The 15,192-nt window shown below is 40.1% G+C and overlaps 2 long non-coding RNA genes across 2 annotated transcripts; both read right to left on the minus strand.

The window, feature by feature from the left end:
* Positions 1–611: 611 nt before the first annotated feature.
* Positions 612–3,856, minus strand: LOC136424442 (uncharacterized). Its single transcript, XR_010753889.1, has 3 exons — positions 3,262–3,856; positions 2,255–2,383; positions 612–1,572 (listed from the first exon to the last, which is right to left on the minus strand). It is a non-coding gene; the product is annotated as an uncharacterized lncRNA (long non-coding RNA).
* Positions 3,857–9,742: 5,886 nt separating this feature from the next.
* On the minus strand, positions 9,743–11,468 carry LOC136424343 (uncharacterized). Its single transcript, XR_010753863.1, has 2 exons — positions 10,538–11,468; positions 9,743–10,263 (listed from the first exon to the last, which is right to left on the minus strand). It is a non-coding gene; the product is annotated as an uncharacterized lncRNA (long non-coding RNA).
* Positions 11,469–15,192: the final 3,724 nt, after the last annotated feature.

Consider the following 15,192-nt stretch of genomic DNA (forward strand, 5'->3'; position numbering starts at 1 on the left):
TTCACCAGTTTGATCTGTTTTTGAACAATCTTATACATGCAGTTACTCTCACCTCTCAAATAAACGTACCGGTACGTTTATTTTTTTTCGCCTCAAAGTCCGCCCGGTACGTTCTTATTTTAGACGGTACGTTTATTATTTTTTTTAAATCATGATCAGGGAATTGGGATAAATGTTGGTGCAGTACTCAAAATACCCGGCACAACTCTAACTCCTGGTAGCGCCGTGTGCAACCTAGATTTTGAGCTTGAGAACTTTTGCGACAATTTGTAGAAAAACTTGGGCCGAGGAAGCTCGAGCGCTAACTCACAGTCACCGGTACCACACACGCACACACACGCGCGCGCTATCACTCTCAGAAAATACGCCAAATTTTCAATTGAATCTCGGAAATCGCCGTCCAACCAAATAAAACAATGAGTAACCAATACTTTTTCATTCTTTTGTACCCATAGTCAACTTGTTTTGATGTGTCTGAAACGCAAAAATCTGTCCGAAAATACGGCAGCGCTCGGCGAGGATACGAGTAAACAAACAAGATGGCGACTGTTTCTGTCCAAACCCCGCTAAATCTCGCGATACCGCGCGAGAGAATGACAACGCCACCTAGCTACATTGGTAAACATTGCAGTTTAATAATTCAAGGATCGTATTCCAGCGAATATTTCAATTATTTCTACGGGCAAAATTAAGTTATTGTTTTGCTGTTTTAACTACATTGTGAATTTTCTAAGCTGAAAAGTTTTTACTATTTTTTTCTTCAATTTTCTTTTTAAACTTTTTATTCTTTTTAAACTTGTAATATTCAGAGTTTTTGTGTCAACAACTGACTATATACTAAGTATATAGTATGTAGAGTAGAGTATAGAGTAGATTTATTCAGCCAGGTAAGAAAGTCTCTTAGATTTATCAAATTGCAGGTAGATTTTTCCAACATTTTTGGCTTTATCTGCTGTCCATTGATATCCCTAATTGCAAATAACAGTGTCAAAGATGCACACATATACCATGAGAACACGTATTAGTAACATAGACATAGCTTACACATCAATTTTGACATTTTCTGGGGGGTACTTTTATTCCAGGGGGTACTTTTATTAGATTTTGAAGATTTTTCCGGGGGGTACTTATATTCCAGGGGGTACTTCTATTTGAGAGGTTAGAGTACTGTCCCTTGTTTGCACTTTCCCTGTCAAGGGGTTACTAGTAATAGTTCCACTGCATACTAGTATCAGACCTGGTCGTGATCAGTTGTGGTCGTTTGTGGACTGTTTAGGCACACCTGTATGATGTCCACTACAAAAGTCTCAACCCCAATGCTATAAAATCTTCAGTGTATCATTTACCGAGTATGAAAAAAACATGTACATCTTTTGTTAAACAAGAGAATCCATCCTCTTTATCATCATGCTATGAATCAGTACACCATATTGAAATACTTATCCCAAACTCTCTCCCTGAAGTATGTGTGTTTCAGCTCCAACTCTCGCATGGGTGCTGTCCTGGAAGGGCGCCGGATGTCCTGGTAGAAAATACAGCTCACAGTAGGTTTCACCTCAGCAGATTTATGTCCTGTATTGGGAAAAACAGGTACATGTGAAGCCATCATGAAGTTAAAGTTCAGTGAAAATGTTAATTTTCCTTACACAGTGAAGATAAAGTGATTTACAATATAGCATTGTGTGCCACAATCGTAGGGTGTATTGCCGAGAGACCTGGATTCAAATCCCTTGACACATGACCCAATGCTGTAACCATTGAGATGATTGACAAGGCACTTAACATGAAATTCCTCACTTCACTCATTTGAAACTGAGTACCAAAGTTTGGTTAGGGATGTCCCTTGGATAGGACGTTACTCATACATGGGAGTTCCGTGTTTGAGCAGGTGAAAGAGCCCACCACACTTATCAAAAGGGTACGAGTCCATCCTGGTGTGAACAGATCAAATAAATCTGTCCAGATATGCAGCTTGTACTCTTCAGTACAAACCTAGTGTTTTACCCCATGAGGCATAGTAGCAATGGTTTATTGATAGATTCACGAACAATGGCAGCCCATTGGCTGAATTGGAGCTCGGTCATTACAATTTATAGGGCAGCAAAAACAACAACTTGATAATTCATTAAAATATTTGAATACTACATACAAGACGAACTTACTCTACAGTCCACATATACTGCATTTTACGAGGTATGCAATACAAACAAATGACAGCTGCATGGAAAGTGTGCATGTGTAAAATGTACCTCACCATTGTTCTCCATGTAGACAGTTGTTTCCTTTGCCTCATCATAGGCCTGAAGCATCGGGGCTGTGCTCTGCCAGCTGAGCAGCAATGGTGACTGTAGCCAGCCTTCTTGTACACAGTCACAGTGAGTCACTATATAGTAAAAATATACTAAGTTAACCTCATTCGTGGTATTTGCAGTATGAATCATAACTGCAATATCAACTTTGATGTCAGGCAGCCTACAGCCAGTATAGGTTACATCTTCTTTCAGACTCCTTGTTTATGTTCAATTTGCAAACTAGGTCCAAACTCTGATGACTTTGAGGTCTCACTAAGACTTACTCATACCAAATATGAAGACAATCCATCCAGGCATTCTCAAGTTATCGTGGTGACAGACTGAAACACACACACACACACACGGACGCTGCTGTCCAGAACATGACCGCTTCTCTGCGAAAATAATTATTCATAAAATGCATCATAGGATCATCCTACCAATGGTTTAAACTAATGATACTGACAGGATGACGATGTCAATAGCCATGAAATTTTTCGTCAGGTAGCACCCATCAACTGACCCAATTCCGACCCCCAGCGAGACGGCGATTTTCCGACTTGTTCTAAAAATAACCTTGCCGACGTATACCCGACCAAATCCCGACCTCACTTTATGTTGTGCCAACTCTTACATTAACGTTAACGTTTACTATTAGATAATATATTCTTTCGCTCTAATAAAAAATAAAGTAACCATGAAATCCTCTTACCCTTTTAGCAACTCGCAACATTATTTGTAACTTACTTTCCTCAGGTCTGGGAACAAACTGTAACGTTATCTGTTTTTGTGTTGTAGCGGCAAGTCAGTCACGAAAGTGTATTTCTCACAAATTGCCACAGAAGATACACATATTCTGAAACTTTACAGATCTTTAAACAACAATTTTGAATTTTACGTTTGAGGTGCGAAGCACATATTCCATTTTGAGGGGACTGAAAGAAAAAGAAAAGATGTTTCAAAATCTCACCTCAGTCACACGTGCTTGTATCGGACTCCAGATCTTGCTGCATTTCTCACCAAGATTCCTTAGTTTTGCCTATCCGCCTTCAGTCCCCGTTCTGGTCACTTTGTGCTTTGTCCTTTCCTTTCATTCTGTGAACATTGTCTCGATATCCTTCCAACCTGATGTCTATAGTTCGGACAGTTGCTGTAGTAGGTTCATGAGGCTCAAGCTCTTACAAACAGTTCGGTTGAGTCTTAGATTCCGGTAATGTGTCGGTAATGTGTCGGTAACTTCCGTGTGGTAATGTAAGAAGTAATCCCGGAAAAAAAGGCACAAATAATGCACTTTCTCCTCAATTTTGGCTCCAGATATTTCGGATATCACAACAGCTATGTATAATGTTTAAATATTTTCCAAAAATAACGTTCATGTTAACTTTTTCCTCTTCTTCTTCTTTTATTGTGCCGCACTGTTGGTTTTCCGTCGAATGATTCCTGTAACCGTGTATTAGTACGCGATAAAGGTGATGCGGCATTATCGCCTGATTATCCAGATAGTGCGTTCTATGTTCGCTTGACATGGACATTGACTGCAGCGTCCTCAGCTGGTGTCGCCGGTTAGCCGGTTAGGCGCCAGATAGCCCATCCTAAATCTATGAAGCTGTCGTGAAAGAAACGTTTATCTGTGGCCACAACTGCCGGTACCTAAGCATAAGTTTAGATTGTAAGAGAAAAATTGAATTATATTATGTAGCCTCCTTCGCAGACTTCCTAGAACGGCGGAATATATTGGGGGTGGGGGGTGGGGGGGGGAGTCAGAGGGATTAGTTTCGGACATATACTAGTTTTATTTCGAAACTTCATCATGTAACCCATACTTTGTCGACTAATGCAAAAACCCGGGCGTATCCATTCTAAGCATTTTTATTACAAATAGTAATTCATGGTCTTCAATGTTGTATTCGAATACAATACATTTTACCTGACAAAAACGCCTCTTTTATCTGAGAAATCGTAATGATTTTTTACAAAGGACACACAATTTGATATCTCCATTCGTTTTTATTGTACGATTACTCTTTAATATTCGTGCATATTTGATAACACGTTTTCAAATATCACGCACTCCCGAAGTGCACTATCGTAGGCCCGGCGCACTACATCACACGTTATCAAATATTACGCACTCCCGAAGTGCACTATCGTAGGCCCGGCGCACTACACATCACACATGTTATCAAATATTACGCACTCCCGAAGTGCACTATCGTAGGCCCGGCGCACTACATCACACGTTATCAAATATTACGCACTCCCGAAGTGCACTATCGTAGGCCCGGCGCACTACACATCACACATGTTATCAAATATTACGCACTCCCGAAGTGCACTATCGTAGGCCCGGCGCACTACATCACACGTTATCAAATATTACGCACTCCCGAAGTGCACTATCGTAGGCCCGGCGCACTACACATCACACATATTTAATTATTTATGAGTGACTGTCAGTGAACCCCATGCAATACCAAAAATGTCCGTTCAAAAGAGCAGGGATCAGACCGGGAGGGTTTGCCGAGCATTTCCCGAGTGGGTTTCAGCACTGCTAAAGGAGGGTGCCCCTAATAGACATTTTTGGTTAAAAGTGGCAAAAAAAACAGCAATTTTGATTTTTAAAAGAGATGATGAAGTCAATAACTTGAATATAGCGCATACAAAAGAGGATCGTAAAATTTATTTTAGAGAACATTTTGATATTGTTACTGATGTGCTAATATCAGAAAGTACCCCAAAATTGACATTTTAGTCAAAAATTGCCCAAAACAGCTAGTTTCGTGAAGTTGATAATGGAATTCTAAGAATAAGTATAATACAACATGTGAAAGATCCTAAACTGTATGGTCGTAATAAATTCCAACATTGTTTGATAAGATAGGACATGATTATCATAGTAAAATACCCGAAAATAGACATTTTTTGTCAAAAGTAGCAAAAACGGCATTTTCTACTTTAATAATGATGAATTAATAATTGAAATATTGTGCATTCAAGAGAGGATCATAATATTTATTTTGAAGCCATTTTTTAGGTTACAGATGTGCTAATAGTCAGAAAGTACCCCAAAATAGACATTTTTAGTCACAAATTGCCCCAAAACGCCCTTTTACAACCGTTGCTAAGAAACATGCATTTCGAATTGGCTCCACCCTTGAAACTATTTAGTACATACTCAGGGTTGATCATACCAAGTTTCATGCTTTACCACAATTTGAACAATTCTACCTATATTTTGCACCAATCGCCTAGACTATTAGCATAACCTTCTTTGTTAAGCTCATACTTTGGACAAATTCTGTTATTTGGGTGAAGATGATCAATTGGTATGATTTATAATTGATGAGAAACACTCCCAATGCGTCAGTCATAAAGGTTAAAATCATTTGGCGAAGGTATGAGGTCGTGGAACTCTAGTTCTGTAATAAGTATGCCGACCGGAAGTACTTCGACGAATACCAAGGGAATTTCAACCGAATTCTAGATTTCTGAAAAACGTGGCTGCTTCCCGCGGTTTTCATGACCAATGCAGATTCCATGGCGTGAACATCTTTTGTCATCATTGGCCGCCCGAAATGTAGATCAGCAATGTTCGTATGTTCGTATGTGTCTGTGTATGTGTGTGTACGTGTGAACACAATATCACGAGAATGAATTGTCTTTATATTTGGTATGTGGGTAGATCTTCAAGAGACCTCGAAATTACATGTATTAGAATTTGGGGTCCCTAGTGGCTTGCTATGGTTCTGCAGCGGAACTTCCGGGTTTGATATCTCATGTTCTGATTATTGTATGGTCATGATTTTTTAGTGGTTGATAGCTCTCGAGAGGGAGAGTAAGTTGTGTAGGTGTAGTTGTGGGCCCCCTAGCGGCTTGCAGGAGCCGATTTAGTTTCAAACTTTGAATGGGAATAACTCAAGAAGGGGTTGACGGATTGCCATAATATGTGGTATGTAGATGGCTTGACTGATGATTAACATCGACCCATAAACATGTGACATATGTATCTGAGAAAGAGAGGAATATCAATAGATATCAAATCCATAATGGTGAAAGATGGGGATTTCATTGCAGCATTTGGAAGTTAAGACGATGTGGAAATAATTAGACATAAATCATGCAAATGAGGGCTCTATCTACGTGATTTATGAGGAAATACCACAAACGCCTTCTTTGCTAATATAAGACTTTTATACTTTGAAGAACTTGTGCTATTTGGGTAGAGAAGATGATCAACTGACATGATTCATGCGAATGAGGTTCTTATTTGCATATTAAATTCGCCGAAGATATGGGGTCGTGGAACTCGGATTGTCTTTGCAATAGTTGCTTCAAAGTGTTTGTAAAAGTTATCACTTTTATTACCTTTTGACTTGAGGGTAATTTTAGGTCTGTTTTGTCAAGTTAAGTCGAGTTTTAGTACATTTCACAAATTCAGACCCAAGCGGAACAAATCCGGACGCCGTGGCGAACGACAGCGAAGAGCTCTAACTCATACTAGGAGTCGCGTCCAACGTCGAATCATCGAGGCCTACAAGAAGGAGGTCACCCGTTACGAAAATTCTTCCAAACCCAGTAGAAGAAAATCCTCCTATAGGCTTCAAGGAAGCTGACACAAGGTATCGGGTAAGTGAGGCCACCTCACAAGACAAAACTATTATCTTAGACCAATTAATGTAAAATCCACCCAGCGTAAATTTACAATTATGTACAGAGGCCCCACCATAATTTGGTTTCCTTTTCTTTTGCTTAATAGTAGTCCACTGTTTATTAGTATTATTTACTTTGTTAAGTAGCAGTCCACCGCTATTACTTTGTTTAATACTTTCATTTACTCTTTATTTATATTTATGTATGATTTATCAAGTTATGGTAAATTTTTACTATATTGTTCGCATGACCTCTATATTGTTTCATTTTGTTTATCATCCAACTTATTTCCTTTGTATAACTGATTAACTAAAATGTTATGATTTGATAAAGGGAGACCTTTACATAAGCAGAAGCTTTTTGGCCTGCCCTGCACTGTTTTATTTATTCTTGTATTTCTTTCTTATGTATGTATATTTTTTAAGTGCGAAATAAATAAATTTAAAAAAAAGACAAGACCAGCAAACAAAGAACTGACTATCAAGTAAAGTTTGATGAGCAAAGCGTCTTTCTACCACGAAATCTCACGAAATGGTGGCTTTACGACATGCGTGGAACACTGTGGCATCCTAGCGACAGACGGAGGGAGAAATGCCCAACAGATCAAGACATCTTTCGTGGACACTCACGCCAAACCCTGGGATCCGTGGCTTATGTGGTGGATGTCCACAGCAATAATGGCAATGGCTCTAAAAGTCAAACTAGCACTACAGGTGACGAAGAATCCAAGATGGCGTAAGAGTGTCACCTCTGATTACTTTATTATTCAAGATAGACTTAAGTTGAAGCATGTCTTGCAGACTATCACAGATACGAAATTGTTTGAAGACTCTGTGATGCAAAGTCTTTCCGCGATCGAAGCCAGAGTAACAAGAGTTCGGAGACCTCATATCTCCACAAATATCTTGATTGTGCAAATGACTTTCACATTTGCATAATGTATGCTTGGTCATTAACATAATTCGCACTTCATTATGTGCATCTTTGTCTAAGCTACCTGCATACTAAATATCATTCAAATCCGTCATTCCTTTGTTCAGTTATAGAAGTTTCAGCTAAAGCGGACCCCCGGCGATCACATTTGTGTGATGGTCACTTCGTGACATTTTTTTCATAGACGCTGTCACATAAATCAACATTTTGGACATGTAGGCCGGAGGAGTTACGTAGTTACTCTCATGACCATGCATGGATAAATAAGTCAATTCCAGACCTATTTTCTCGTTTTGCAGCGACCCCGGTTGACGCAGATATGACTGTTTTTCATGAAGTCAATCATCGTTCGCACTCGCGGGAAGATGAAATCAGGGCATTATTAACAAAGAATGACCTTATCGAAGTTGATAATTCACATTTACTATTCACCATAATTTTTTTTGTATAGAATCAAGTTGCCATTAGTTGTTCCAACCGGCTCCCCCCATATAGAGATATGTTGAACCCTATAGTCGATCTGCAGACCAATCAGCCATGTGGAACAAATCGCAAGACGCATCCAAAACACTATTCTGCGTCATGCCGCCTGAAAGCGGGTCGATTCAATCCCCAAGGAGTAAACAAGGCTAACATCTGTACGCGTTTTGGTCACTGACACCAACACATATTCAAATCAATTATTTCCAACAAATAACCGCTTGCATTTATTATAAGAGTCGACGATCGTTCAATAATTGGGAGGGGTGTTTTTTTTGGGGGGGGGGGGGTCACTAATGTTGGGTGTGGCCATTTTGAGGGAGGAGTTTTTGAAAATTATAGCGTTCTCTCTTTTTTTAAACAGGTCAGCACACAACTATCACTCATTAAACTCAAATGAAAAGAAAAATTCACTACCAAAATAGTACCAATTCATATTTATAAAAAGACTCGTTAAACTAGAAAGGCCGTCATTTGCACCTGAGCAAATACAGCATGTTTAGCCATACTCCTCCCAATGCAAGAAGTGTGCTGTCCCAAAATAATATCTGGGCAAATCGAAATATTAACTGCATGTAGAAAGGCAACATTTGCGAGAGCATCATACTTCGCCAATCTCCCTCCCGATGCATAAATTGACTGTTCCAAAATCACCCGTGCAATAAAATTCTCTCTACAAGTTCTGCGAGACCCCAAGAGCTTCTTACTGTAAAAGGCTTGCGTGTGTTCCTGCGATATGACCTCAGGTAACCTAAATAGAACACGTGTTCTTTGGCCAGTAGCAAATAGAACGCGGGGATCCTTAGATAGAACATGGATTCTTTGGCCAGCAGCAAATAGAACATGGAACGGGGATACCACTTTTGGCCTGTTTTTGGTCTGAAATGGGTCCAAAAGTCCCCAAAATGAAGCATTTTGAAGTGATGTACACCAGAAATGTGTTGGAAGTCCTGTAGGGACATGTTCAAGGCACCCTTGTACCGAATTTCAGGTCACTTGCTTGTAAAACCAGGCCACAGGAGCCCAAAATATAGAAATTGTCTAAAAATGCCCCAAAAAAACTCCATAAAAATGATTTTCAGGTCTGTTTCATAGAAATAAAAAAAAAACACATGAGGGTATTTGCCCTCTTTACCTCCATGCCAAATTTCAGGTCAGTTGATTAAAAAATGGCGGAGTTGAATCCATTTGAAGATATGGAAGGAGAAGAACATGAACAAAAACTAGACTGGCCGTCAGACAACTGGATCATGGAACAGGTGGCCATTGCTTCTCTGGTCTGGAACTATTTCTACAGTTGAATCAACTACAAAAGCTAAATCTACTTTTTGTATGGTTTCTCTATCCAGCTGAGATAACCAAGACACACATGCTGATCACTACAAGGGTAGAAGTTACTGAAGTTCTCTTTCGTTATGTACCAAAACTACAAAGTTATTTACGGCAAATAGAATATCTAGTCTCGTCTTCTAGTTCACTGGCAGTTCTGTTGGTTCTTCATCACTTTCTTCCTCTTCACTCTCTTCATTCCTGTGTCAAAAGAGAAAACGTCTGTTGAAATTCAAACTATATAATACATTCATGGCAGACACACATTTCAAACAATCTATGATGAGATAAATATGAAACTTGGATACTTAGGTACTTTATTTCCTCCATTAGCTACCATACATATATACTAAGTAGTACTGGTAATTGCATACAATAATAAAGGCTATCATTCATTATAAATGTAACAACTTAATAAACTTAACAGACCAGCATAATTCTGTTAAGTGAGGTTTATACTTCTACTCATAAAATAAATTACAACGGAAACTACGACTCGAGTAGAGGGCAGCTGGGCATCCCCGCCACCCCCCTCCCCCTAGCAGTGACGTCAGAAGGTGAGGATAGCAAGTACAGTTTTCTGCATTTTAATAAAAATAAGTTTAGATTAGGGCACTAGCAAAAAAAAAACAGGAACCAAATGTATCCATATGGCGTTGAAAATGATTTATAGTAATCATACATGCAACCACTGGCACGAAAATCCGCGTATTAAAACGGCAAATTCAAATTATTTGAGCTACCATGCGGCATACAAAAACAATAGTGTTTACCGATAATCATGCGGCCAAATTTGACATTAAATTAACCCAAAACCCACATAAAACTACGTAAAGACTTGGAAAATACATTACCTGGCATTTGGGTGGTAGAAGTGTCCGTATTTTGGCCCGATGCCGACGTAATCGGCTCCGAACTACAGCGGTCAGTAGCGACCGGGCCGGCGTCCACCATCTTGCTTCCTTACCAAAACTGGCTCGAAAAGTATCAGTCGATTACGGAGCCCACCATGGCTCGAATATATGCGAATTTGGTACCAAAATAACGACAATCTCTTGAATTTTCCAACGATACCAATGGCTAAAAAATTTTTAAAGGGGTACCTTCCTCCGGAATTTCGATTTGAAAAATTAAAATGTGAATATTTTCACCAATGGAAGTCGCACAAGCTGACCACTTACATCATTTTGTAGCTCGTAATGCTGGCTACAAATTGGCGACTAGTTTTCTTGTTTACGAGTGACGTAACGATCCGTATTTGGATCGGCGCGAAGCCGGCCCTCCCCAAGTGCGTGACCGGGAAGCGGGTTCACCTGCTCCCGCGGGCGAAACGCGCGTAACCCGATGGGCGATTTCTCGCTTATGGTTGACGGTATTTTAGTAAATCTTTCACAGATATTGAGTTAAGAACCTTCTTTAAATACTGGTATAAAAATATAAGCGATTTTTGACCGTTATGTATCAGATCGTACGCCTTGAATTTGGCGCATTTTTCGGTTTTGACGGGGCCGGAGAACAAATTTCGGGCTCTGCGCCACACCTACTACAAGTTCTGCGAGACGCCAAGAGCTTCTTACTGCAAAGGCTTGCGTGTTTACCTGCAACATGACCTCAGGTAACCAGAAAAGAACTCATGTTCTTTGGCCAGCAGCAAATGGAACGCCCGGAACCTTATGTAGAACATGGATTCTTAGATAGAACATGGAACGGGGACAGCACTTTTGACCCGTTTTTGGTCTGAAAATGGGTCCAAAATTCCCCAAAATGAAGCATTTCGAAGTGATGTACACCAGAAATGTGATTAAAGTCCTGTAGGGACATGTTCCAGGCACCCTTGTGCCGAATTCCAGGCCATTTGCTTGTAATACCAGGGCACAGGAGCCAAAAATATAGAAATTGCCTAAAAATGCCCCAAAAAACCTCCATAAAAATGATTTTAAGGCCTGTTTCAAAACGATTAAAAAAGGGCCTGGGGGTATTCGCCATCTTCACCTCCATGCCAAATTTCAGGTCGGTTGGGTAAGAAATGGCGGAGTAGAAGCCATTTGAAGATTTGTCAGGAGGAGGAGAAGAAGAAGAAGAAGAACCAGACAAATACTAGAAAGGCCGTCATTTGCCCCTGAGCAAATACAGCATGTTTAGCCATACTCCTCCCCATGCAAGAAGTGGGCTGTCCCAAAATAACACCTGGGCAAATCGAAATATTAACTGCATGTAGAAAGGCAACATTTGCGAGAGCATTATACTTCGACAATCTCCCTCCTGATGCATAAATGGACTGTTCCAAAATCACCCGTACAAAAACTCTCTCTACAAGTTCTGCGAGACCCCAAGAGCTTCTTACTGCAAAGGCTTGCGTGTGTTCCTGCAATATGACCTCAGGTGACCTAAATAGAACAGTGTTCTTTGGCCAGTAGCAAATGGAACGCGGGGATCCTTAGATAGAACATAGATTCCTTGGCCAGCAGCAAATAGAACATGGAACGTGGATACCACTTTTGGCCTGTTTTTGGTCTGAAAATGGGTCCAAAAGTCCCCAAAATGAAGCATTCTGAAGTGATGTACACCAGAATTGTGATTGAAATCCTGTAGGGACATGTTCAAGGCACCCTTGTACCGAATTTCAGGTCACTTGCTAGCAATACCAGGGCACAGGAGCCCAAAATATAAAAATTGTCTAAAAATGCCCCAAAAAACCTCCATAAAAATGTTTTTAAGGCCTGTTTCGAAAGAAATGAAAAAGCACCTAAGGGTATTTGCCATCTTTACCTACATGCCAAATTTCAGGTCGTTTGGCCCAAAAATGACGGAGTAGATTCCATTTGAAGACTTGGCAGGAGGAGAAGAAGAAGAAGAAGAAGAAGAAGAAGAAGAAGAAGAAGAAGAACGTGAACAAAAACAATATGTTGAGCCATACTAGGTATGGCTAAACATAACAATATGTTGAGCCCATACTTATGGGCTCAACATAACAATATGTTGAGCCATACTAGGTATGGCTAAACATAATTAATATACCAAACCTGAAGTATTTGAAGCACAAATACTTAACTCTAGTTTTGTTAACATTCGCACAATGTTTATTTGTGCCCCAAAATGTTAAAACTATTTTAGAATAAATCAAATCTTTTGTAAGCATATGACAAACTAGAATAAACCATTTCAATACAAGTCAAATCTAAACGGGCGGAAAGAAAACAGTATTCACTTCCTAAGTGGAGCCGCCCACAGCATTGACCAATCAGAAGGACACCCAGCAGGGAGGAATGATGATAATAGATAATAGATAATGGAATAGATTTGAAAAATATTTGACATGCCAAGATTGCAATGTTATCAAATCTGTGGAAATTTTGGTTTTCCAAATGAAATCTATCATCTTCTGTACAAAGAGGACAAATGTAAATTCTGAAATGCACTCTTAATAGTATAAGGGATCTATGCGTCATACAGGAATTGTCTACTCTTACATGGGTCAGTTTTTACAATAGAGGGCGCGTGGGGAGATAATGATAACGCGCGAAAATTTGAACAGTAACTAACAATTTCATTTAGAACATTGGACCGGCGAAAACAAAATATTAAGCCACAGAATTTTAGAATATACCGTACATATCATATGAAATAAGCAGCTATGCTACAATTTCGAGTTCGTATGGCAGGGAAAAGCTTCGCGCTGATAATTGAAAAGAGAACGAACCAGACAGTCGGAGGAATTCAAAGACCAAATTTACCAACCCAAACGGGCAAAATCCATGCTACCAGAATATTGGAATTTATGATTTATACTGCAGAATATGCCTTTGTCCTACCAAAACTCACACGTTTAGTAGGTCCAAAACTGGTAGGACAGACAGCAAATATTGAACGCACGTGCACAAGAAGCCATAGTGACTGACTACTTTACTTTCCTTTAATCCCTAACTACTCAAATTGTAAACGGGTGTCGCGGATTGGTACTGCATTCTGCTACTTAATGCGGCGAGATATCTATGAAATGATGAGTGAAATGTGAAAGCGCACATGTGAAGGTTAAGAGATTGAATGGACACTCCCTCATTCAACAGGGTCCGCCATATTGTTTATTCCGATATGCTTCTTAGCGACGCGACGGGCCGGGATCACCCGCTTATTACTCTCCAAGCAGAGGAATATTTTGACAATAACGCCCCTGTGGTTCCTGAGCAAGCAGCTAGAGGATTCAAACTTACACCACGGCTTCCTTATATCAAAATCTATCTGCCACGAAAAGATAAAGACCATAGCATGTCCAGGTCAAAAGATACAAAACAAAGTTCTGCTGCAGTACCAAGGTCACATACCAGGGGGCCCAAAATCGAGGTTAACCTTTGTCTTCCCAACACCTGCCCACATACCACAAATCACCATAATCCATGATGAGGTTCTTGAGTTATGCTGACAAAAACAATTCGGGAACACAAACTGACACATAGACACGCACATAGACACACACAGACCATATATGAGTAAATAAGGCTATTGTGGCATTCCTTCATAGATTATAAAAATGAGGACCTCATTTGCATGATTCATGTCTGATCATGTCCACATCTACTTAACTTCCAAATGCTGCAAGAGTGAAATCCCCATCATTTGCCATTATGGAAATATAGTTTGTTGCCATTTATTATGCACATTAGGTACATTTGCATAGTTGATATCTATCGATATGCCTCTCTTTCTCAGTTACATATGTCACGTGTTTGACAGTCCTATAATGGAGTGTAGCGGCTTTGGAAAATGAGTAAATGTATTACTGGTAAGTATAACAAGCCCCCTCGCACTTGTGCGGATATTCAAGTGCATATGAGTTTATATCAACATTTCTTTTGCGGGGGAAATGCTGTTTTCTACTTAAACCAAGTTAGGCCCGTATTTGCGTAATTGGTGTTCGGTAATATCCCACCTGCATCAGTTGCAACTCTTTAAGTCATGTTACGCAAAACAATGGAATCATAGATTTTCCTCATTAATCATGCACATGAACTTCATCTCATCGTGTATCTCTACCTAAGCTACCTGCATGTCGAATATAATAAAAGTCCAAATTCCTTTGGTCAGCTATACTCCTTGAAAGATTCTTTACAAAAACGTCCTTACTATACAGTTCCATAGCAAGCTGCTATGGGGCCTAAGCTATCGCCACTTCTACCTTCCACCGAGAGATCAAGACCAGTCAGCATGTGCAGGACCAAAGATACGAAAATCTCAAGTCTGCTGTAGAACCAAGGAGGCCCAAATGGACGTTGACCATCGGGTTCACAACACCTACCCACATACCAAACCGTGGCGGCGGCACAGTTAGTGGGTGGGGGTCACTACTAGAAAGACCTACCATTTTAGCTGGTCAAGATTTCAAAATTTTCCCGGGGGAGCATGTCCCCGGACCTCACTAGAATGGATGCGCCTTCGGCGCTCGACATGGTGCACGTTCGGTCTGCAATATCCACTGGTCGCGCATGACTTCTTACATTCTTACATCCTTGAA

The sequence above is a fragment of the Branchiostoma lanceolatum genome, chromosome 18 (genome assembly GCF_035083965.1).
Source record: "Branchiostoma lanceolatum isolate klBraLanc5 chromosome 18, klBraLanc5.hap2, whole genome shotgun sequence".
In the NCBI taxonomy this organism is placed as follows: domain Eukaryota; kingdom Metazoa; phylum Chordata; class Leptocardii; order Amphioxiformes; family Branchiostomatidae; genus Branchiostoma; species Branchiostoma lanceolatum.